The sequence below is a fragment of the Mobula birostris genome, chromosome 1, assembly GCF_030028105.1.
Source record: "Mobula birostris isolate sMobBir1 chromosome 1, sMobBir1.hap1, whole genome shotgun sequence".
Taxonomy (NCBI): domain Eukaryota; kingdom Metazoa; phylum Chordata; class Chondrichthyes; order Myliobatiformes; family Myliobatidae; genus Mobula; species Mobula birostris.
Window position 1 is genome coordinate 36723649 of NC_092370.1, and position 23894 is coordinate 36747542.

General features: G+C 42.0%; 1 protein-coding gene across 12 annotated transcripts in view; it reads right to left on the reverse strand.

The window, feature by feature from the left end:
- Positions 1-21555, reverse strand: part of sulf1 (sulfatase 1) — a 334301-nt gene extending 312746 nt beyond the window's left edge. For 10 of the 12 annotated variants that reach the window (XM_072254097.1, XM_072254088.1, XM_072254079.1 and 7 more), the window contains exon 1: positions 20943-21555. The gene's annotated coding sequence lies outside the window, so the exon portion shown is untranslated. Of the gene's footprint in view, positions 1-20711; positions 20732-20942 lie in introns of those variants that run through there. The other 2 variants (XM_072254128.1, XM_072254041.1) reach the window with 2 other exon arrangements.
- Positions 21556-23894: the final 2339 nt, after the last annotated feature.

Here is a 23894-nt window from a genome sequence, read left to right on the forward strand (position 1 = left end):
TGACACCTTCTTGAGCATCATCTTTTGACAATGTCCTTGATGTTGGATGCTGGAGAGGCTGGTGCCAATGGTGAAGCCGGCTGAGTTTGCAACCCTCTGCAGCTTTTTCTGATCCTGTGCAGTGGCCCCTCCATACCAGACAGTGACGTTACCAGTTAGAAGGTTCTCCGTAATACTAAAGTAGATTTTTGGTGACAATATGTCACCAAATGATAGGACAGAATTGTACCCAGCAGGATGAGAATCAGTACATTAGGGATGCAGGATCAAAAAGGGTAGCAAAAACAGAACTCAAAGTGTTATATCCCAATGCAAAGAGTATAAGAAATAAGGTGGATGACCTTGTTGCACATTTACAGGTTGCTGGGGGTGACATTGTGGCCAACACCGAATCGTGGCTGAAGGATGGTTGTAGTTTGGAGCTGAATGTCCAAGGTATTAGAGGAATATGAAGGTAGGTAGGGAGGGTGGTGTGGATCTGCTGGTGAAAATGGTATCAAATCATTAGAAAGATGTGACACAGGATTGGAAGATGTTGAATCCTTATAGGCTGAGTTAGGAAACCGCAAGGGAAGTAAAAGGACTCTGATGGCAGTTATATACTGGCCTCCCAACAGTAGCTGGTATGTGGACTACAGATTACAACGGGAATTAGAAAAGATGTGTCAAAATGGCAATGTTATGATAGTTGTGGGAGATTTTAACATGCAGGTATCTAGGGAACATAACCTCAAGATTCGGGAGAGTAGATTTAGGGCAGAGATGAGGAGGAACCGCTTTTCCTAGAGAGTGGTAAATCTGTGGAATTCTCTGCCCAATGAAGCAGTGGAGGCTATCTCAGTAAATATATTTAAGACAAGGTTGGATAGATTTTTGCATAGCAGGGGAATTAAGCATTATGGCGAAAAGGCAGGTACGTGGAGATGAGTCCATGGCCAGATCAGCTATTTCTTACATTCTTACGAAGATATTGGAGTCAGTTGTTAAAGATGAGGTTATAGAATATTTGGTGACACAGGACAAGATAGGACAAAGTCAGCATGGTTTCCTTCAGGGAAAATCTTGCCTGACAACCAGTTGGAGTTCTTAGAGGAGATTACAGGTAGGATAGATAAAGGGAATACAGTGGATGTTGTATATTTGGACTTTCAGAGGCCCTTTGACAAGGTGTCACACATGAGGCTGCTTACCAAGTTAAGAGCCCATGGTATTAGGAAAGTTTGCAGATGATACGAAGATTGGTGGAGGGCGGGTAGTGTTAAGGAAACAGGAAGGCTGCAGAAGGACTTAGATCAGGAGAATGGGCAAGAAAGTGGCAAATGAAATACAATCTTGGAAAATGCATGGTCATGCACTTTGGTAGAAGAAATAAATGCGCAAACTATCTTTGAAATGGGGAGAAAATCCAAAATTCTGAGGTGCAAAGGGACTTGGGAGTCCTTGTGCAGAACAGTTCAGAACAGGTTCACAAGGATGATTCTGGGAATTAAAGGGTTATCATGTGAGGAACGTTTGATAGCTCTAGGCCTGTACTCACTGGAATTTAGAAGGATGAGGGGGGATCTCATTGAAACCTTTTGAATGGTGAAAGGCCTAGACAGAGTAGATGTGGAAAGGATGTTTCCCATGGTGGTGGAGTCTAGTGCAAGAGGGCACAGCCTCAGGATAGAGGGCTGTCCATTTAAAACAGAGATACGGAGACATTTCTTAAGCCAGAGGGTGGCAAATTCATGGAATTTGTTACCATAGGCAGCTGCGGAGACCAGGTCATTGGATGTATTTAAGGCGGAGATTGAAGGGTCTTGTTTGGCCGGGGCATCAAAGGTTATAGGGAGAAGGCTGGGGAGTGGCTGAGGAGGGTGAAATAAAAGGATCAGCCATGATTGAATGGTGAAGTAGACTTGATGGGTCCTATGTTTTATGGTCTTATGGTCCTATGATCTTACACCATATCAGCTCAATGAAATATTGTTGCTGGTGTGCCCAGGATAGATCGTGAGAATTGCTAGACTGCCAGAAACTTGGAACTGCCCACCCTTTCCACTGCTGACCCCTCGATGAGAGCTGGTGTGTCCCCCGTCAATTTCCACTTCCTGAAGTCCACAATCAAATCTTTGGTCTTACTGACATTGAATGCAAGGCGGTTGTTGCGACACCACTCAACCAGCTGATTTATCTCTTTCCTGTCGCCTCTTCGTCATCATCTGAAATTCTGCCAACAATAGTCATCAGAGAATTTATAGAAGATGGTGTTTGCACTGTGTCTGGCCACATAGTCATGGGTGTAGAGAGAACTGAGTCGTGGGCTAAGCACTCATCTTTGAGGTACACCTGTGTTGATTATCAGCATACTGACTGTGGTCTCCCAAGGATCCAGTTTGAGATGTCAGATGCCCAGATTTTGAAGCTTATTGCTTAGTACTCGGGGGATGGTAGTGTTAAATGCTGAGCTTTCATCAATGAAACAGCATCCTGACATAGGTTTTGCTGTTGTCCAGGTGGTCCAAGGCCAAATGGATAGCCAGTAAGATTACATCCATTGTACACCTAAAGTGGCGGTAAGCAAATCAAGCAGGAACAGAATCTTGCTTAGGCAGGAGTTAATTCTAGCCATGACAAACCTCTTAAAGCGCTTCATTACAGCAGATTGTAGACCTCAAAGAATTTATTTGTTCGTCCAATATTTGATGTTGGCTAAGCGGTTGAATAAATTAAAAAATGTGAAACCAGACAGACTAAAATGATAATCAGTGTACATAGAAAAATGACTCCAAAAATGACTAATGTCACCCATTAGTCTATTGGCAACAAAAATAAAAAGATTTGTAGATGTGTCACTGTGTAAATGAAGAGATCCTTGCTTATGACTGATGGTCCATTTATTTAAAGATCTTGTGCAGCCACGTCATAGACATCATTAACCTTTATTTGACTTGGCAACTACCACCGACCTGTCTGCCTTGTACTTAGTTGCTTACTTGTTCCCAGAGCTTCAGTGAAAATCTGAACTTTTTCCTTCATTCCACCAACCCGAGAGATTTTGTAAATGCTTTAATTATAGCCAGCTTGACACTGAATTAGCAAGTATCATCTAGTCTGCAATTCACTTAAACATTTTCTGCTGATGTGAGAAAATAATTCCAGAAATCATACATGTTTATCAATTGGCCACAGGATGTAATGCTCTTGTGCTAAAACTAAACTGCAAAGCTGAAAATTAGATATTGCCGAAGGAGCCACTGCTTATCCCTTCAATCCCACTTTTTGCAGATAAAGGGAGCACCGGAAATGACAAATATACAGAGGAGGATGGAGCATGAAACAATTCATAGGTATCATAAAGTACAATTTCCAAATTGTTTTCAATGGGAATTTTTTGAGCTGGTCTCAGAAAAATCCAAAAATATTCACAAGATACACTGCATTGTATGAATCTCAGCTGAATTTCATCCTTTGGTCAGCTCTGATGACTCCAACATTAAGATTAATATAAAATCGACATTTTCTATTCCATGTGTTCATTTCATTAAAGATCAATTAGAAGAACAAACTCAGAGGCATGAGAAAGTTAGTCTGATGACCATGGAACATTATGAAAGGCACCCTCCAAAAAGGAGACACTGTACTTAACTACTTTTACATGATGTTCATTAAAATTCAATTCCAAAAACAAGATGCTTTACTAATTTTGTTATGGCATAATTCTGTCTGTCATTCCAATGAGGTGAAACACTGAGTTGTTTTGCTGGCAATTGTGGAAGGAGCAATGCAGGTAACAGGTCTAGTTTCTTGTCAAAATAGTGTGATGGAATCCTCCAAAAATGTCTATTACTGTTAATTGGAAGGAATAATGAAAAATACATATTGTTGGGATTCTGGTTTTCCATGTAAGCAGCAAACAGAGGAACGATCAGTAGGATGCTGGTTTTGGGGCTGTTAACCTTCTGTGGGAATGAGCTTGAAGCAAAACTGGAAAATGTGTCACAATATTAAAGAAGAATACTGAAGAATGTTAATATAACCTGCTCAGTGGATGAGTCCAGTATTCAGATAACTTAATGAAATCCCTGTCAGTTTCTCATACTGTGGCTTGAGTTGTATATCAAATGTTCACAGTGTAACTCCCAGCTGAAGCTGTGGAATGGGATTATTAGAGTGCAAGAGACATAAATCCACTCCAATGAGGTAGTGTGATCCTGGAGCTATGCTGAAAGGGTCAATTGGCCCAATAAAGGCAAAGCACCACCTGATTTTAATGACGGCTTTTCTCGGGATGTATAAGCCCTTTGCCCAATGACAGACAAACCCCTCACTGTCTATGGGGCTCATACTCAGCTTAGAACAGACTAACCTTTCACTGGACCAAAGGCTGAATTCTGGTGGGATTCCAGCAATCTCACAACATCCTATACATGCCCCCAGACAGCCACTGAGGTATAGGCAAGATCAAGGTTTAAAAAGAAGCCATCAGGCTCCTAGATTTTGCATTTCTTCTTCAACACGGAATTGGCAGAATGTAAACAGATTTTGCTTTCCTGCCACTGCTTTCTGATGTTGGGAAGCACTTCCCAGCCTCAAGTGACCTCAGCGTTCCACGACAGAGAAAAGGGAAAGTTCAACCTCCTGGTATTCAGTGATATCTGCTAAGAAATAAATATGGTAATATTACAACCAAGAGAAAATCTGCGGATGCTGGAAATCAATTTAATACACACAAAATGCTGGAGGAACTCAGCAGGCCAGGCAGCATTAATGGAAAAGAATAAGCAGTCGATGTTTCAGGCTGAGACCATTTATCAGGACTCAAAATGTAATGTTACAATACTGTTCACAGTTTAACAGCTCAATGACGACCTCCTCTCACATACCTAGAGTAACAGTATGCATGAAGCGATGGACAGTAGCCATTTTCAATGAGGCCGTAATGATTCCCTTGCCATTTTTCTGAATCTGGACATTGCTGGCAAGGTTAGCATTCAGTGCCCGTCTCAAACTGCCCTCAAGAAAGTGGCGGTGAGCTGCTTTCCTGAAATACTGCGTGCCTTCCAGTGAATGTACTCTTACATTGCTGTTGAATGGGGAGTTCCAGTAGAACATAGAACAGTACAGCACAGAAACAGGCCCTTCAGCCCACAATGTTGTGCCAAACCAGCTAAAAAGCGAATCAAAAACACCTAAACACTAATCCCTCCTACCTACAACATGTCCATATCCTTCCATCTTCCCTTCCATCCATGTGCCTACCCAAACATCTCTTAAAAAGCCTCTGTGTATTTGCCTCTACCGCCATACCAAGCAGTGCATTCCAGGCATCCACAATTCTCTCTGAGTGAAAAACTTACCCTCACATCCCCTTTGAATCTATCCCCTTTCACCTTCAATGCATACCCTCTGGTATTAGACACTTCAACCTTCAGAAACAGATACTCTCTGTCTATTCTATCAACGCCTCTCATAATCTTATAAATCTCTATCAGATCTCCCCTCAGCCACTGGCACTCCAGGGGAAAACAACCCAAGTTTTATCCAACCTCTCATGATAGCACACGCCCTCTAAAACAGGCAGCATCCTGATAAGCCTCTTGTGTACCCTCTCCAAAACCTCAACATCGTTCCTATAGTGGGGTGACCAGAACTGTATGCAATAGTCCAGATGTGGCCTAACCAGAGTTTTATAAAGTTGCAACATTATTTCTTGACTTTTGAACTCAGTACCTTGACTAGTAAATGCAAGCGTTCCCTAAGCCTCCTCAACCACCTCATCGACCTATGTAGTCACTTTCAAGGAGCTATAAACTTGGATCTCTCTGCTCAGCAACTTTGTTAAGGATCTTGTCCTTAACCGTGTATGATCGCCTTGGATTGGCCCTTCCAAGGTAGGCCTCATGTTTACCTGAGTTAAACTTCATTTGCTATTACTCTGCCCTTATCTGTGTTGATTTATGTTGTGCTGTATTCTTTGCCAGTCTTCTACACTATCAACAATTCCACCAGTCTTGGTATCATCCTGCAAAATTACTAACCCACACATTACATTTTCATCCAGGTCATTTATATACATCACAAGCAACAGAGGACCCAGCACAGATCCCTGTGATACTCCACTAATTACAAACCTCCAGCTCGAATAAGTCCCTTCAACCACTACCTCCTTATCTTCTATGCGCAAGCTAGTTCTAAGTCCAAACTGCCAATTTGCCTTGGATCCTATGCATCTTAATCTTCTGGATTAGTCTGTCATGAGAGCCTTTGTCAAAAGTCTGACTAAAATCCATATAGACAACATCCACTGCCCTACCTTTGTCAATCTCTCTCATCACCTTGTCAAGAAACTCAATAAGTTGGTAAGGCATGACCTGCCCTATACAAAAACCATGCTGGATCTCCCTAATTAAGCCATGGGCTTCCAAATGCTCATATATCCTATCCCTAAGAATTTTCTTCAGCAATTTTCCTACATTGACGTGAGACTCACTAGTCTATAGTTTCCAGGATCTTCTCTTGTCCCCTTCTTAAATAGATGTACAACATTAGATACTTGCTAGTCCTCTGGGACCTCATCTGTGGCTAGAGAGGACACGGAGATACTGGTCAAGAGCTCACCAACCTCGTCTCTTGCCTCCTTCAATAACTTGTGGTAAATCCCATCAGGCCCAGGGGAATTATTCACCTTAATACTTATTAGGAGGCCCAACACTTCCTCCTCCTTGACCTCTAAATGTCCTAATGTATTTATATACTCAACACAGTATTTAGACACAACAATGATAAAGAACCAGCAAAACATTCCCAGCTCAGGGTGGTGTGTGAGTTGAGATCTGCAGATGGTGGTGTTCCAATGTACCTGACGTCTTTGTCATTTTTTTGTGGTAGGGGCTGCAGTTTGAAACTGCTGTGGGAATAACTTAAACATTGTGGTGTAGTGTACCTTGTAGACTCCTCTGTAGTCATTGTGCTCAGTTGGTAGAGGTAAAGGATAGTTAGGAATTGTGCAGAATCAACAGAAGAACCAATAGCTTCACAACGTTTTTATGATTAGCATTGATATTTTTGTTCAAGAACAAGTAGAAAGTAGTGAGGATATCAGCTATTAAAGTGAACTATACTGATCTAAATCAGGTGTTCCCAAACTGTTTTATGCCATGGACCCCCACTATTATCCGAGGGGTCCATGAACCCCAGGTTGCAAATGACACATAAATTCTTATTGTCTTTAGTGTTCTGATTATACTAAATATCACTGATACTAACACAACAATCAACCATTACCCATTCATCCCATCTCACAGTAATATAACTGCTTACCATGACAGAAGCAAGCCAAGAAAACAGATTCATTTTATGCCAGAAGGGAACCATGGTAACAACCCCATAATAAGCAGTTGGTCTACCTGCCTGCAGCAAGTGCCTCTTTCAATAACCAAAGCAATTAACATGAGAGTGGCTGCAAATGTCCTGTGTACGATCCATCATCTATAATTTTGGTTCTTTTTATAGAAAGTGCCTTTCACTTTCTGTAATTTATGACATAGCCCCAGTGTTAGAAAATCTAAGCTGGTTTTATCCCTGGCACACAGGAACCCCAGCAGCAGTAAAACATCAATATGGGAACCCTTTGAGAAATGCATTTGCATTATCTTGCAGGTTTTCTTCTAACATCAGAGTAGTGAATGTTTTCTATTCAATTCTAACTGCCCTCTGCTTAAGCTAATGACTTACGCCAAGCGTAGTTTTTGAGAATGAGCAGCCCTTTGACATTTTGTGCAAGTGGCCGGTCTCCCCACACAGGCTAGAAAAAAAGTACCTGGCTTTGAAACGCCCAGGAGCAGCCCTTTTATGAACCCCTGGAAAAAGCAAATATCCTGAGTGAATTTTGGGCTGTTGTCATCTCATACCTGCTGGTGAATGAACTTATATTTGACCCCAAGATATCCTAGTTTTGAATTGTTCAAAATCAAAATCTGACTTGACCTGAAATGGTTTTCCTTCTGTATTGAAATAATGAAGCTTAGACCAGGATGTTTTAAATATACAGTATATGTTAGAACAATACATAAAAGGCCATGTGCCTATGAGGCCTTCTAGTGCTCCTGATGCGGCCTTCTATATATTCGCGAGATCCGATGCAGACTGGGAGATCGTTTCGCTGAACACCTATGCTCTGTCCGCCAGAGAAAGCAGGATCTCCCAGTGGCCACACATTTTAATTCCACGTCCCATTCCCATTCTGATATGTCTGTCCACGGCCTCCTCTACTGTAAAGATGAAGCCACACTCAGGTTGGAGGAACAACACCTTATATTCCATCTGGGTAGCCTCCAACCTGATGGCATGAACATTAACTTCTCAAACTTCCGCTAATGCCCCATCTCCCCCTTGTACCCCATCCATTATTTATTTATTTATATACACATTCTTTTTCTCTCTCTCTCCTTTTTCTCCCTCTGTCCCTCTCACTATACCCCTTGCCCATCCTCTGGGCTTCCCCCCCCCCTTTCTTTCTCCCAAGGCCTCCTGTCCCATGATCCTCTCATATCCCTTTTGCCAATCAACTGTCCAGCTCTTGGCTCCATCCTTCCCCCTCCCGCTTTCAAATCTCTTACTAACTCTTCTTTCAGTTAGTCCTGATGAAGGGTCTCGGTCTGAAACGTCCACTGTACCTCTTCCTAGAGATGCTGCCTGGCCTGCTGCGTTCACCAGCAACTTTGATGTGTGAGGCCATTTAGTTTATTTTTTTTAATTTATTGAGATACAATGCAGAATGGGCCCTTCCGGCCTTTCGAGCCGTGCCGGCCAGCAAACCCTGATTTAATCCAAGCCGAGTCACTGGACAATTTACAACGACCAATCAGTACGTGTTCAGACTGTGGGAGAAACCTGAAGCACCCGGAGGAAACCCATGTGTTCACAGGGAGAACATACAAAATTCATTAATTCATTCTCCCTCTCATTTTCTGCTGTCTCTGCAATTTATTATTTTACATGAGCCAATCAATTGCCTTTGGATCTATTTTGGTCCTTACCCACATTAAGGGGTGATTTACAGTTGTCAAGTAACCCGCTGGAATGTGGGGGGAAACTGAAGCATCCAGAGGAAATCCATACAGTCATGGCGAGCAGGTATAGAAACTGCACAGATTTCATCGGAGGTCAGCTGAAATTGCAAGGCAGCAGCACCAATTACTGCACAAACCTGTCACCTTTCAGTTAGTCTTTGATAAACATAAATTCAGCTACATTCTCTCATATTCGGAATCAACTTATTTCACTGTAGCTGAAAAGAGACCATAGGAACTGAGAATTTCTCTTCATCAGAACAAATTACACTCCTAAAGTACTATAAAAGTACAAAGAAAGTGGTACCAAGCCACACAAGACCAAAACCAAGCTTGGTCAAGGAGATTGGTTTACATGCATGTCTTTGAAGAGAGAAGAGAGATTGAGAGTGGAAAGGTTTAACAGGGGACTTTCAGGCTGTAGACTTCAAAATCCGGAGGCATAGCTCCCAGATTAAAATTAAAATCAACTTCAAAATCAGGGAAACGCAAAAGACCAGAATTGCTGGGTTGAGATCTTGAAGGGTTTAAATTAAGCTTTTACCAGTCTGCCCAAGGAGAAATCTCAACAACTCACATTAATTGTGATGAAGTTCTTTCAGAGGTTGGTCATGGTCAGAAGCAACTCCTGCTAAGTAAGGACTTGGACCCACTGCAATTTGTCCATCACTGCAATAGGTCTACAGCAGATTTGCAACCCTAATGCACTCTCACTGGCTCCCTACTCAATCTTGGATTACCTGGACAATAGCAATACCTACAGTATGTCAGGCTGCTGGTTATTGCATACAGCTCAGCATTCGACAACATCATACTCTCAGTATTAATCAAGAAGCTCTAAAATCAGGGCCTCTGTACCCCCCTCTACAACTAGATCCTTGATCGAAAATAACATTTCCTTCTCACTGACAGTCAACACTGGCGCACCTCAAAGATATGTGATTAGTCCACTGCTCTACTCCCTCTACACCTATGACTGTGTGGCTAGGCACAGCTCAAAAGCCAGCTATAAATTTGCTGATGACACAATTATTGCTGGCAAAATTTTAGATGGTGGCGAGAGGGCGTTCAGCAGCAAGATAGATCAGCTGGTTGAGTGGTGTTGCAATGACAGCCTTGTACTCAATGTCAGTAAGACCAAGGAATTGATTGTGAACTTCCAGAAGGTCATGCCGAAGGAACGCGCACCAGTCCTCATCGAGAGACCACGGTGGAAGGGGTGAGCAGTTTTAAGTTCCTGGGTGCCAATATCTCCGAAGATCTTTCCTGGGCCCAACATATTGATGCAAGTACAAGGAAGGCACAACAGCGGCTGTATTTCATTCGGAGTTTGGGGAGACTTGGTATGTCACCAAGGACTCTTTGCATTAGAGCCATCACATAATAGGCTATGATGCAACCAGTCATAATGCTTTCCACCTTACATCTATAGAAACTTGCGAGAGTCTTTGGTGGCATCTCAAATTTCTTCAAGCTCAGCTGCTGGCGTGCCCTCTTTGTGGCTGCATCAACGTGTTGGCTCGCGTCATCCTCTGGCATGTTGACACCCAGGAACTTGAAACTGATTACCCTTTCCACCACTGAGCCTCCAGGATTGGAGTGTGATCTCTTGACTTCCCCTTCTTGACGTCCACAATCAGTTCCTTGGTCTTGCTGATGTTAAGTACAAGGCTGCTGTTGCAACTCCAACAGTCCAGCTGATCTATCTCATTCCTGTAAACCTCCTCCTCATCATCTGATTTTCTATAAACAGCAGTGTCATCAGTGAATTTATGAATGGCTTTTGAGCTGCGCTTAGCCACACAATCATGAGTGAGCGTGGAGCAGTGTGCTAAGCACTCATCCTTGAGATGTGCCTGGGTTGATAATCAATGAGGCGAAGATGTTTTTACTTCCCTGCACTGACTATAGTCTTCCCTGACTAGAAGCTGAGGATCCAGTTTTAGAGGGAGGCACTGACATCCAGGTTTTGAAGCCTGATTACTGAGGGACTGATGGTCTTGATTGCTGAGCCATAATCAATAAACAGTAGCCTGACTTATGCCCTGCAGTTGTCCAAAGCAGAGCAGTGAGCCAGTGAGTTTATATAAGCTGTTGCAGTGCTAGTCAAACTGCAGTGGGTCCAGGGTCCTTCCTCAGACAGGAGTTAATTCCAGCAGATGTAAGTACTACTGGGTGATAGTCACTGAGGCAGCTCACTCTGCTCTTCTTGGGCACTGGAATGATTGCTGCCCTCTTGAAGCAGCAGTAAACCTCAGACCGGAGCATTGAGAGGTTAAAAATATTCTTGAACGTTCCATAGGTCGACACAAGCTTTCAGTACACTGTCAGGACCTGATGCCTTGAGAGGGTTCACCTTCTTGAAGGCTCTTCGGACATTGGCAGAAATCACAGGTCACTGGAAGCAGTGGGGATTCACATGGGTGCAGAATTATTCTCCCTTTCAAAGCGTGCATAAAGGACATCGAGTTCAGCAGGGAGTGAAGCATTACTGCCTGTCATGCTGTTAGGCTGAGCAGAAATCCAGAAGCAAAATGTTATACGATAGTAGAAAATACTGGACTATCAAGTCGATCAGACAGCACCGTTCATCGGAATTGGCCCAATACTCTTGGTACTTCCATAATTTTCTGTGTTTATCTTTGCCTGATGAGAGGAATGGGTTTAAGAATACCTTTAATGAGGAAAGAGGGAGGGGGGGGAGGGAAATAATTCCAGAGCTTCCCATTTCTAGAGCTGGTGGCGCAAATGATAATGTAATTAAGATCCTCGTGGTTAAGAAAGCAGATGAGTTGGGGGGGGGGGTTGACTGTGTCGGAGGTGAGGTTAGGGTACATGTGGAGGTGGTGAGACCATAAAAGGATTTGAAAATAAGGCTCAGAAATTTTCAGTGCTAATCGTGAGATTAATCATAAAATGATCTGATACAATGGCAATTCTTCTCCAACCACTTCCTTCCTTCACCCACCACTTCCTCTTTCCTTGCTTAATGCCATTTCTTATTCACAATTCACCACCCACCACCACCCAACCCTGGAATTCACCAAGCTCTCAGCTGCTCAGGTTTTGGCCACCTATCATCATGAAAGTCTGCGGCTGTTGATTTCATCAACTAATACCCAACCCACCATCTCTACTTTCCACATGTCTATCTCCAGTAAAAGTTTAATTCTGCTTTTTCAACTGCAGTTCTGTAAGTGACACAAAACTTCATCAGATTTATTCCTGGTGTGTGATGCATGAAGAGAGATTCAACAGATTGGACATGTACTCACTTGAGTCTAGGTAGGGGAATAACTGGACATTTGCTGTTTATTTATTTATTTATTTATTTATTTATTTATTATTTCTTTTTGTATTTCTTCAGATTGTGTCTTTTGAATACCTAGTTGGTGTGGTCTTTCATTGATTCTATTATGGTTATTATTCTATTAGGGTTCAAAGGTTAATTTAGTATCAAAGTATAAAACTCTGTAATTCTTCTTCTCCAGATAGTCATGAAACCAAGAAAGAACAGAATGGCAGAACTCAATTATACTCAATATTATGGATTTATTGAGTATGCCTGCAAGAAAATGAAACTCAGAGTAGCAAATGGTGACATATATGTACTTTAAATTTACTTTGAACATTGAATTCTTTTGAAGACAGACATGTGCTTAATGTTCCCTGGAGTTGGCTGTCCATTCAGGGGGCAGAGATAAAAAGCAACATCTTCACCTAGAAGGTAATGGAAATTCACACCCAAGAGGCCCAATTGCTGAGTAAATTCAAGCCAAATTTGATAGGTTTTAAAATATTAAATGAATCAAGGGTTGGTCCATCATTGTGGCACTGAAGTTGAAGATTACCCACAGCATATTAAATAGCAGAGTAGGCACAATGGGGCCAAAATGTCCTACTCACATCACATTTTATCTTTTGCATCCTCCCCCCACCCTCCTTCCCGAATCAGTATAGCCGTAACTTTGATCCTGCATGCCTACTGTACAATTGAGAAGGGACACATCGCCAGATGTGGTGTGATGATAAGTTAGACAACATATAAACATGCCTTTTGCTCAACTTCCATTTTACTGAGCTCTATCATTACTGGTTTGTTTCAAACCCAGTGGTCCCTAATCCCTTCCTCCAGAATCAGAAGCAGAATCACGTTTGTTATCACCAATGTAGGTCTTGAAATATGTTTTATGGCAGTAGTGAAGTGCAATATATAAAATATATTATGAATTACAATATAAATAAACAGTGCGAAAAGAGGAAAAATAGTGAGTTAGTGTTCATGGCTTCACTGGCATTTCAGAAATCTGCTGGGGAGAGGAAGAAGTTGTTATTAAAACATTGTGCGTGCGTGCTGACTTTCATCTGCGGACTGCTGAGAACTGCTTGTTCTTCTCACTAACACTCATGCGTCATCAATTTACAGGATATGTCCCTCAGGGATTTGGGCTATATACTTTTTTTATTGTGTGACTATATGTCTACTTCTATCTTATATGTGCTTTGTGCCATGTATGACTATTGGTATTGTGTTTTGCACCTTGGGCCCAGAATAATGCTGTTTCATTTGGTTGTATTCATGGGTATTCACATATGGTTGAATGATAATTAAACCTGAACTTGAATGTGTGTCTTCAGGCTCCAATACCTACCCCCAATGGTATTAATGAGAAGAAGGCTCTCTGAATTCCCCAAAGTCTGCATCTGCCTTTTCTCTGACTTGTTCTCTCTACATTTATTCCATTCATGAAATATGCCTTCTGCTCTCTCAATACAACTGTCAAGCAGCTTCTAATCTCTTAAATCCCTTTCTTTACACTGCACTTACAGGGAAGCATGTATGACATTACAAATTCAACACCTTTAGCGAAGAAAACCAAAATATCTTCTGTTCTAACATCACATGACGAGGAAGAGGCAAAGTCAGGGAAAGAAGCTTTGAAGGGAAAAAAGCTGTTTTTATAAATTGACAGTTGATTAGTTCCCAGCTGCTTCTGTTCAGTCAGGTAGATCATTAAAAGTTGTTTTGGTTGGCACAAGTTAAATGAATGTCATGCATGTTTACCCAAAGCAAGAAAGGGCTGGAATTGCAAGTTTAGTAACAGAATTACCTCTGGCTGAATGTAAATACATTATTTCTATCAGCAGTGATCATTAGATGAGCAGCCCGAAGCAAAACCTGTTTCCGCCCTGACATCACAAAGAATTTTGAGGTTATTTTAACACGAAACCTTCAAAATAATATTGCAGATCTCAGTTTGTACAGATATAAATTTTATCTTGCAGTTTATTCCAGTGGCCCAAATGCTAATAAGTAGCGAAGGTTAACTCTTTCACAGTGAAAAAAAATGCAACAGATAGGATTCCAGTCTCTAATTCAGTAATTATACAGTCATACAGCAATATTAACATTATTACTTTGGATGGTGGAAGAGTTTCAGATTTAGGACTCTTTACCATGCTCTTTCAGGGCAAGAGGTTACAGATGGACAAAAGAAAATTTTCAAGGAAGTTCTCAAACTCTCCTTGAAAAAACGTAAGATCCTTTACTACTTACTCTAAGGCATCCCTGGTTCATGACTGTTCAAAATTGGAGAAGTGGCAGTTGAGTTAATGTTGAGAAAACTGAGCCAAATCACACAAACCCCACAGCAAATAATACACCACCACCCAAACTACCAACTCAAAATCTCATCAAAAGCTCCTCTTATCTCACCTGTAGACAAGTCTCTGGGCTCCACTTCAGCCACCTCAAAAGGGGCGGCCTAAGAAGACTGTCAAACAATTCAGAAATGGAATGGGGTTATCTGAACTCACAAAAAAATTTAGGGACGCATTTTCCCGGCTCTCCTTTCCAGTTTACTTAGTCTAAGAGAAAGGGTGTTGACTTTAACTCACAATCACTCCGCAGGATTACTGAAGTTTTGCAGGCCTTGGTTAGACTGGGTGTACAACTTGCCCTGGGCTAGAAGCAGTTGCAGGCCTGTGCACAGTGCATGAGGAGAGCATTCCCTCCCTCACTTTTCACCTGGAGTAAGTGCTGAGCATGGGCAAAGATTGCATTTAATGTTTTCACTTTGTTACACACTTATCATCTCTGCATCCAACACTACTGCTTTTTTTTAAAAAAAGGATAGCTACACATCCGACAACATCTGTAGAAGATGCAAATATAGAAATTACAGACAGCTGGGAGAATTTGAGGCAGACTGTGCTATTGCTGCCAAAGCTGCCTTATACCTGCGATTTGCCTTTTAGGGAATTACCATTAATGGTCTTCTACCTTTCAACCCTTTAGCATTTCCTTAATGTTGTAACTGGCGGCTCATTTACTGATACAGTCATCAGTAATTGAGTGGCACATCTTTGTCTGGAAGAGGGCCAGCAGTCATGAGTACGAAAGAAATGTACCTACCCTTTACACAGCACGTATGTACTCTGCCACGGAGAGCCCTTCCTTTCAGTGACTGCTCTGTCTTCATTAACAAGGGAAGCTCACCAGCATCTTTCTGCCATCCCTCTGCCAGTGTTCCTAATCTCAAGATCCACCATTTACTCAATGGCACTACTGAAAGAAAATCTTACTAGCTCCCTCCAGCCACGGTGCAGGAATGCTGAGAATGTCGCTGTGGTCCTGATACTACCTTGGAGTGGAATAGCAGGTTGCCAGAGCAATTAGTTGAAATGAATGAGATGAGCAAAGAGAAGATCTTTTTTCATCTCTCTGGCAAGGCAGATTTGGAGACTTTTAAAACATTATACACACAACAACCTGGCACAGAAACAGGTCCTTCGGCCCACAGCATTGTAAACAAAACTAGAGTTGAATGCCTAATGAACTAATCTCTTCAGTCTATACAATGTCCATATGTCTCCATGTTCTGCATTTCAATGTGCCTGTCTAAGGAGAGCTTTTAAACATCTCCGTTGTACTTACCTCCACTACTATACCTAGCAACACATTCCAGGCACTCATCGTCTCTTTACAATCGTGGTGGCTGAATGAATTCCCAGTTGTAATTACCTCACTTGATCAAGTTTGAAAATTTATACAATTATTGCAATCACATTCCAATGCAAAATAGAACTGGTAATGCAGGAATGTTTTAAAGCGCAAAGTACAGACAGTGACAGTAGGTAGTCATTTTTCCCTCACAAAAGGTCGTTACATTTTCCCCCACAGAACTACCATGATTATTGTTAGAAGCTTCTCAATTAAAATGAGAAGTTGGGAAAAATCACAGTAAGGAATGCTGGGACTTCCTCTTCCCTTTGGCCAATACTCTCAATGAGCCCTGATGTGTGCCCATTGCAGGCCAGTTGGATTACAATTGCACTGGAATGGAAGCTTTGAGGCTGAGTTCATGCTGGTGACGTGACACACTTCTGTTAAGATGTTCCAAATTGCTCTACAAAGATGGGGAATGCTGGGTGTTGGCTTTAAAAAGAATTAAAGGTCATATGACAGCAATCTATAATTTATCTTGAATAGTCAGAATATACATATATATAATCTGCTTAAGCTGTTTCAGTCATCTTTTAAGGCATTATCAAAAGTGACTTATAACAATGGATTTGAATTTCCACAGTACATGAGACCATAAGACATAGGAGCAGAATTAGGGCAATTGGCTCATTGAGATAGCTCCACCAATCCATCATGGCTGATTTATGATCCCTCTCAACATTATCCTTCTTCCTTCTCCCTGTAACCTTTGACACCCTTACTAATCAAGAACCTATCAAACTCTATTTTAAATATACCCAATGTCTTGGCCTCCACAGCCATCTGTGGCAATGAATTCCAGAGATTCACCACCATCTAGTAAAGAAATTCCTCCCCATCTCTGTTCTAAAGAGAAATTCTTTTAGTTTAAAGCTATGCCTTCTCCACGTCCACTCTATCTCAGCCTTTCAATATTCAACAGGTTTCAATGAGATTCCCCCTCATTCTTCCAAATACCAGCAAGCACAAGCCTAGAGTGATCAAACGCACTCATACATTAAGCCATTTATTGCCAGGATCATTCTTGGGAACCTCCTCTAGACCCCTTGCAATATCAGCACATCTTTTCTTAGATATGGAGTTCACAACTGCTCACAATACTCCAAGTGCAGACTCATGAGTACCTTACAAAGCCTCAGCCCCAAGTTAGAAACATGCTGACTTATGGAAAGCTGTACAGATGTACGAGGTTCAGGAGACCAGTGGGATGGTTTTGCCAACTGCTGCATGGCCACAGACATAGAACATAGAAAACCTACAGCACAATACAGGCCCTTCAGCCCATGTACTTTCTTCACAAATTACCTCGGCCCTCTATTTTTTGAAGTTCCATGTACCTATCCAGGAGTCTCTTAAAAGACCCTATTGTATCCACCTTCACCACTGTTGCCAGCAGCCCATTCCACGCACTCACCACTCTAGCCATAAAATCTTACCCCTGGCATCTTCTTTGTACCTACTTCCAAGCACCTTAAAACTGTGCCTTCTCGTGTCTGCCATTTCAACCCTGGGGAAAAGCCTCTAACTATCCACACAGTCAATGCCTCTCATCATCTCATACACCTCTATCAGGTCACCTCTCATCCTCTGTCGCTCCAAGGAGAAAAGGCCAAGTTCATTCAACCTATTTTGGCCTTAAACATTGGCCTTTATTAATCAAAGTATTGAGTATAAGAGCTGGAATGTTATGATAAGGTTGTAGAAGGCATTGGTGAGGCCGAATCTGGAGTATTGTGTTCAGTTTTGGTCACTAAATTACAGGAAGGATATTAATTAGGTTGAAAGAGTGCAGAGAAGGTTTACAAGGATGTTGCCGGGACTTGAGAAACTCAGTTACAGAGGAAGGTTGAATAGGTTGGGACTTTATTCCCTGGAGCGTAGAAGAATGAGGGGAGATATAAAATTATGATGGGTATAGATAGAGTGAATGCAAGCAAGCTTTTTCCACTGAGGCAAGGGGAGAAAAAAACCAGAGGACATGGGTTAAGGGTGAGGGGGGAAAAGTTTAAAGGGAACATTATGGGGGGCTTCTTCACACAGAGAGTGGTGGGAGTGTGGAATGAGCTGCCAAATGAGGTGGTAAATGCGGGTTCTTTTTTAACATTTAAGAATAAATTGGACAGATACATGGATGGGAGGTGTATGGAGGGATATGGTCCGTGTGCAGGTCAGTGGGACGAGGCAGAAAATGGTTCGGCACAGCCAAGAAGGGCCAAAAGGCCTGTTTCTGTGCTGTAGTTTTTCTATGGTTTCTATTCTCATACGGCATGCTCCCCAATCCAGACAGCATCCTTGTAAATCTCCTCTGAACCCTTTCTTGTAGTGAGGTGACAAAAACTGAGCACAGTACACCAAGTGGGGTCTGACCAGGATCCTATATAGTTGTAAAATACTTTGCGACTCTTGAACTCAATCCCACGGTTGATGAAGGACAACACACTGTATATCTTCTCAACCACACAGTCAACCTGCGCAGTAGCTTTGAGTGTCCTATGGACTCGGACTCCAAGATCCCTCTGATCCTCCACACTGCCAAGAGTCTTACCATTAATACTATATTCTGCCATCATATTTGACCTACCAAAATGAACCACCTCACACTTATCTGGGTTGAACTCCATCTGCCACTTCTCAGCCCAGTTTTGCACCCTATCGATGTCCCGCTGTAACCTCTGACAACCCTCCACATTATTCACAACACCTCCAACCTTTGAGTCATCAGCAAATTTACTAACCCATCCCTCCACTTCCTCATCCAGGTCACTTATAAAAATTGCGAAGTGTAAGTCCCAGAACAGATCCCTGAGGCACACCACTGGTCACTGACCTCCATGAAGATTGTGACTTGTCTACAACCACTCTTTGCCTTCTGTGGGCAAGCCAATTTTGGATCCACAAAGCAAAGTCCCCTTAGATCCCATGCCTCCTTACTCTCTCAATAAGCCTTGCATGTGGTACCATATCAAATGCCTTGTTGAAATCCATATACATTACATTTACTGCTTCACCTTCATCAATGTGTTTAGTCACATCCTCAAAAAATTCAATCGGGATCATAAGGCACGATCTGCATTTGACAAAGTCATGATGACTATTCCTAATCATATTATGCCTCTCCAAATGTTCATAAATCCTGCCTCTCAGGATCTTCTCCCTCAATTTGCCACCCACTGAATAAGACTCACTGGTTTATAATTTCCTGGGCTATCTCTGCTCCCTTTCTTGAATAAGGGAACAACATCTGCAACCCTCCAATCCTCCAGAACCTCTCCCGTCCCCTTTGATGATGCAAAGATCATCTGCCATGTGACAATTCAGCAGGCAGCAATATCATTACATCTGGCAGGTAAATTTAAGTGGTTGAGTTAAATGCCTTGGTTATGCAGGCCTGTTTTAGTTTAAATATATCGCTGGTCCGCATTTCCATCTTGAGAACTGTCTGGGTTACAAACAGTTCTCAGGAATGGAACTTTGCCCTAACCTAAGCAGGATGTGTATTTGTGTGGTGTGCTACTACAACTTTGTACATGTTTTCTGATGTGCCCATCACAAGGCAATGACAGCAAAAGTAATAAGGAAAGCTGGGACGATTCTCCTGAATTCACACATGGTTAAAAATGTTATGGGCTCAAACTCCACTTGATAGGCTTGTGACATAATTTTAATTTCCTTCCTGTCTTGTGCACATCCAAATTTTTCATGAATGGCTGACACACAGGCCTTATGAATTCCTGTACATCTGAATGATGGGTTTCACATGCCAGTTCAGTGGATTACTAACCAAACTCTCTGCTCACTGAAGTCTGGTAGACAAAGCTCAAAGAGGAAAGTGTTAAAATGATTTCCTGTGAAAAGTTCTCGATACCTCTGCATCTCCTCATTGCTGGCCTTGTATTCATCCATTATCACTTTGCTCACTGCTACTGGTCATGACTTGTAGGCTGTGGTCATCTTATCCCACTCCCTCAACGAACTTCCCAAAAACCCATTTCTTTGACTAAATTTATCATCTCTTGAACTAACAAATCCTTGCACTGGTGTCATTTTTCCTTTTAATAATTCAGCACCATAATATGTTTAAAATGGGCTATTTTTATTAGAATTATTTCTGTTTGAGGCAAATTTACCTTTTATTCTAGACTTCTGGCAGTTGAATATTTTATTTAACTCAATAATTGGTAAATCCCAGATTGACTAAATTGTTCCACAGGCTGAAATTAGCAACATTAGAGAGCAATCTGGAGGCCTGGAGTAAATTTTCAAGAAATCTCAGCAACTGAACAAACAAAATCTATTTCAGGCAGTTTGCCCCGATCCCGTCATTAGTTGTGTTACTGTATCAGGCACGTTACTGTATCATGAGCTCAGATTGCTCAGCTTCAAACTAACACTAAGAAGTATTTCTCTCAATAACGTATAACTTCATTGCTGATAATCGTTCGGCTTTTACTAATTACATAAATGTAAAAGTTTGTTTTAATCCTGATAAATAAATAGTATCTTAAAATAAATTTTACTGCCAATTGTACTATATATGCATTAGAATGTAACCTGAAAAAAACGAACTATCAAGTAGTAATTAGAAAACCATATATCAAAAAAAGCAGATTACAGGAATAGTACTACATGAGAAAGTCAGTAACTCTAACCTAGCTCCACAATAAGAGCAACAGGATCCACGAAGCTGAACGAAGAACGAATTGAAAATAAATGAATCATTTCATGACATTTGTTAACAGTCCCATCAAAGTTCCCGGCCGCAGAGATGAGCTGACAGGATTCTCTCTGGCTGCACCAACCTTCGGAACCCTCCGTTTTCATTCACGCTAACGTCCCAGCATAACAGAAAACAACCCACAGAATAGAGTAACTCTTCCTACCTTTCAACAGCTGTAGACTATATCCCACACAATAAACTTTGTTTTTGGAAGGAATACTTCAGATCCAGCCAAAACATGGCTGTGCCGCGGCTCCTGCGATTGTTCAACTAGCATTGAAATACAGCTGTTTCTGTAAGCCTCGATCTTTTGTACTGCTCATCTGACGCACAGCCAGACCTTCTTACTCAGGATATGCTTGCATATGCATGATGCAGAGTTTAAAAAAAAACATCCCTTCTTCCACTATTATTTCATGCTCCCTGAATTCAGATGTACTTTTTCGGAAGGCCTTTAATTAGCCCTTATTGTTCTCTGTCCACACGGCTGTCTTCTGCCTCACTTCAGGAATCTAAACTTTGTAACTGAATCAATCAACAAACTCTGCATGTCGTGTATATTCAGTAACGAGGAGGCGACAGGAAGAGAAGTTAATATGCCCTGTGCTTACTCCCCGGTTAAGGGGACTTTTACTCAATTACAAAGTGCCAGGCTAAGTTTCAATTTTCCTTGCTTGATCCACTGGACTGGTTTCTCCCCTCCCCCACCTTTTCAGGTGGGGGCCAGTCAACACTGCGGCTTGCGCTGCTTTAATGGAGCACACTTCTTGAAGTTGCCACAATGTTATCAGGCGACCTATTGAAGAATGACCCTTTTTGGTTTTAGCTGCCAAGGGAGGGGGGGGGGCGGAGGAGATGTGGACCGCCTGTAATAAGCATTGCAAAGAAAGGAAGCAGACTGTAGAGAAAACGAAAACTGTGCCACTCAATATTTTATCGCACTAAGTTCAAATCACAATTATCACAAAAACGTTCAAAATGTATGAATTAATGCAGATGGGAATTAAAGAATTTCGAGCTCTTAACATGTGCCCTGTTTCTAAAAGTTTGATAAAAGGCTTTTCTTATCAGTTCAGCATCTCTCGGCACCTGGTAAAGAGAACATTCTTTGTTCACCCTAATTCACTGTATCAGAAACAGGGAGAGAGCGAGAGACAGTGAAAAGGTTTACTGTTTTCTATGTAGACTTGCCTATTGACTGAAGCTCCATCAGATAACAGCCTGCGTTGCATCTTGTATCACTGAAAACCGAGCATAAGCGCGCGCGCGCGCGCACACACACACACACACACACACACACACACACACACGAGCAGTTCTAAGCAGCCTTTAGGCATAGCTAGACAGGGCAGACTTTGAGCAATATTAATTTTTAATATCCCTAGATGACCTTCAGTTAACCATAACAGATCAATATAGGTCAAAGAAATCAGTTAAGAATGTGAGGAGATATTAAACAAATCACTCAATTAAACAAATCAATTAAATACAAAACAAGCAGGCAAATGTTTAAATGTGGTAAATATTGTTTACATATTTAATTAAAGCTATTATTAGATGATTATACTTTATTTTCATTTCTTGACAGTCCTCAGTAATTCTGGGATACTTCTCCACTAATCCTGTGGTAGCTAATCCAAATAGTCTTTATCCATGTTGGTAAAGTTTGGTAAACATTGGGTGATTATGCTAATCTACTGTAAGATACATCAAGGTCAAGCTTGAGATCTTCACTCTTCATCCCCATGTGTACGTTTTTCTGCACCATTCCTAATATAAAGTCATAGAGTCATTTAGAACACATCTTCAGCCCACTGTGTCAATGCCTGCCATCAATTCCTTTAAAAGAGAGTTGGACAGGTACAAAGGTAAGAAATTCCACCGTTGATGTTGCCCTCGCTTGGATTTCCTCCATTTCCCACAGTCAAACCATATTCCTGTAGCCTTAACAGGGATAGAATTCCTCATGTCCTCACCTACCACCCCATGAGCCTTCACATCGTTCTCTGCAACTTCCACCATCTTCATAGCATTCTACCACCAAATGCATCATTACCTCATTGTCCATTCTCTGCTTTCTGCAGGATCACTCCCTCCGTGTTTCCCTTGTCCATTCATCACTCCCCGCTAATCTCCCACCTTGCACATTTCCGCTGAAAGTGACAGAAATGCTATACCTACCCACTCACCTTCTCCCTCACTTGCATTCAGGGCCCCAGGCACCACGTCATCTGCAAATTTGTTGGGGTCGTCTATTGTATCTGGTGCCTCCTCTACATTGATGGGACTCGACACAAGTTAGGGGACTGTTCTGTCAGGCATATCTGCCCCAGCTACCAAAAGTGGAACTTCCCAGAGGCCCAACATTTTAATTCCTGTCCCCATTCCCATTCCAACATGTCAGTCCATGGCCTCCTCTTTTGCCAAGATGAGACCACTCTCAGGGTGGAGGAGAACCACCTCATATTCCATTTAGGTGGCATGAACAGCAATTTCTCCAAGTAATTTTTTCTCTCCTTCTTCCAGCTTCTTCTATTCCCACTTTGGCCTCTTCCCTCTTCTCTTCTCCTGCCTATCGCCTCCCCCGGTGCCTCTTCTTCTTACCTTTTTCCTATGGTTCACTCTCCTCTCCTATCGGATTCCTTCTTCTCCAGCCCTTTACTTTTTCCACCCACCTGGCTTCACCTATCACCCTCTAGCTAGCTCTCCTGCCTGCCACCCACCTTTTTATTCTTGTGTCTTCCCCTTCCTTTCCAGTCCTGAAGAAGGGCCTTGGCCTGAGTCGTCGACTGTTTATTCATTTCCTCACATGCTGCCTGACCTGCTGAGTTCCTTCAGCATTTTGTATGTGTAAGGGGGTTTCGTCTCTTATGTTACTACGTAGGCTTCTTTGTTATATTATACTTGGGAATGCTTCTTTGTTATGTTAAATGCTGAGAAAGTCCTCCCGCTAGCAGTTTGTTGAATCACGTTACTGACAAGCAGATGTTATGAACCAACTGGGATAGTTGTTATGTTTTTGGTGTATCTGTAAGATATTGTATGCGCGGGGTTTTGGGGCAGAAGGCGGGAGAGAGAGAGACAGAGGATGGACCAGGTGCTGTGAGTTCGCTAA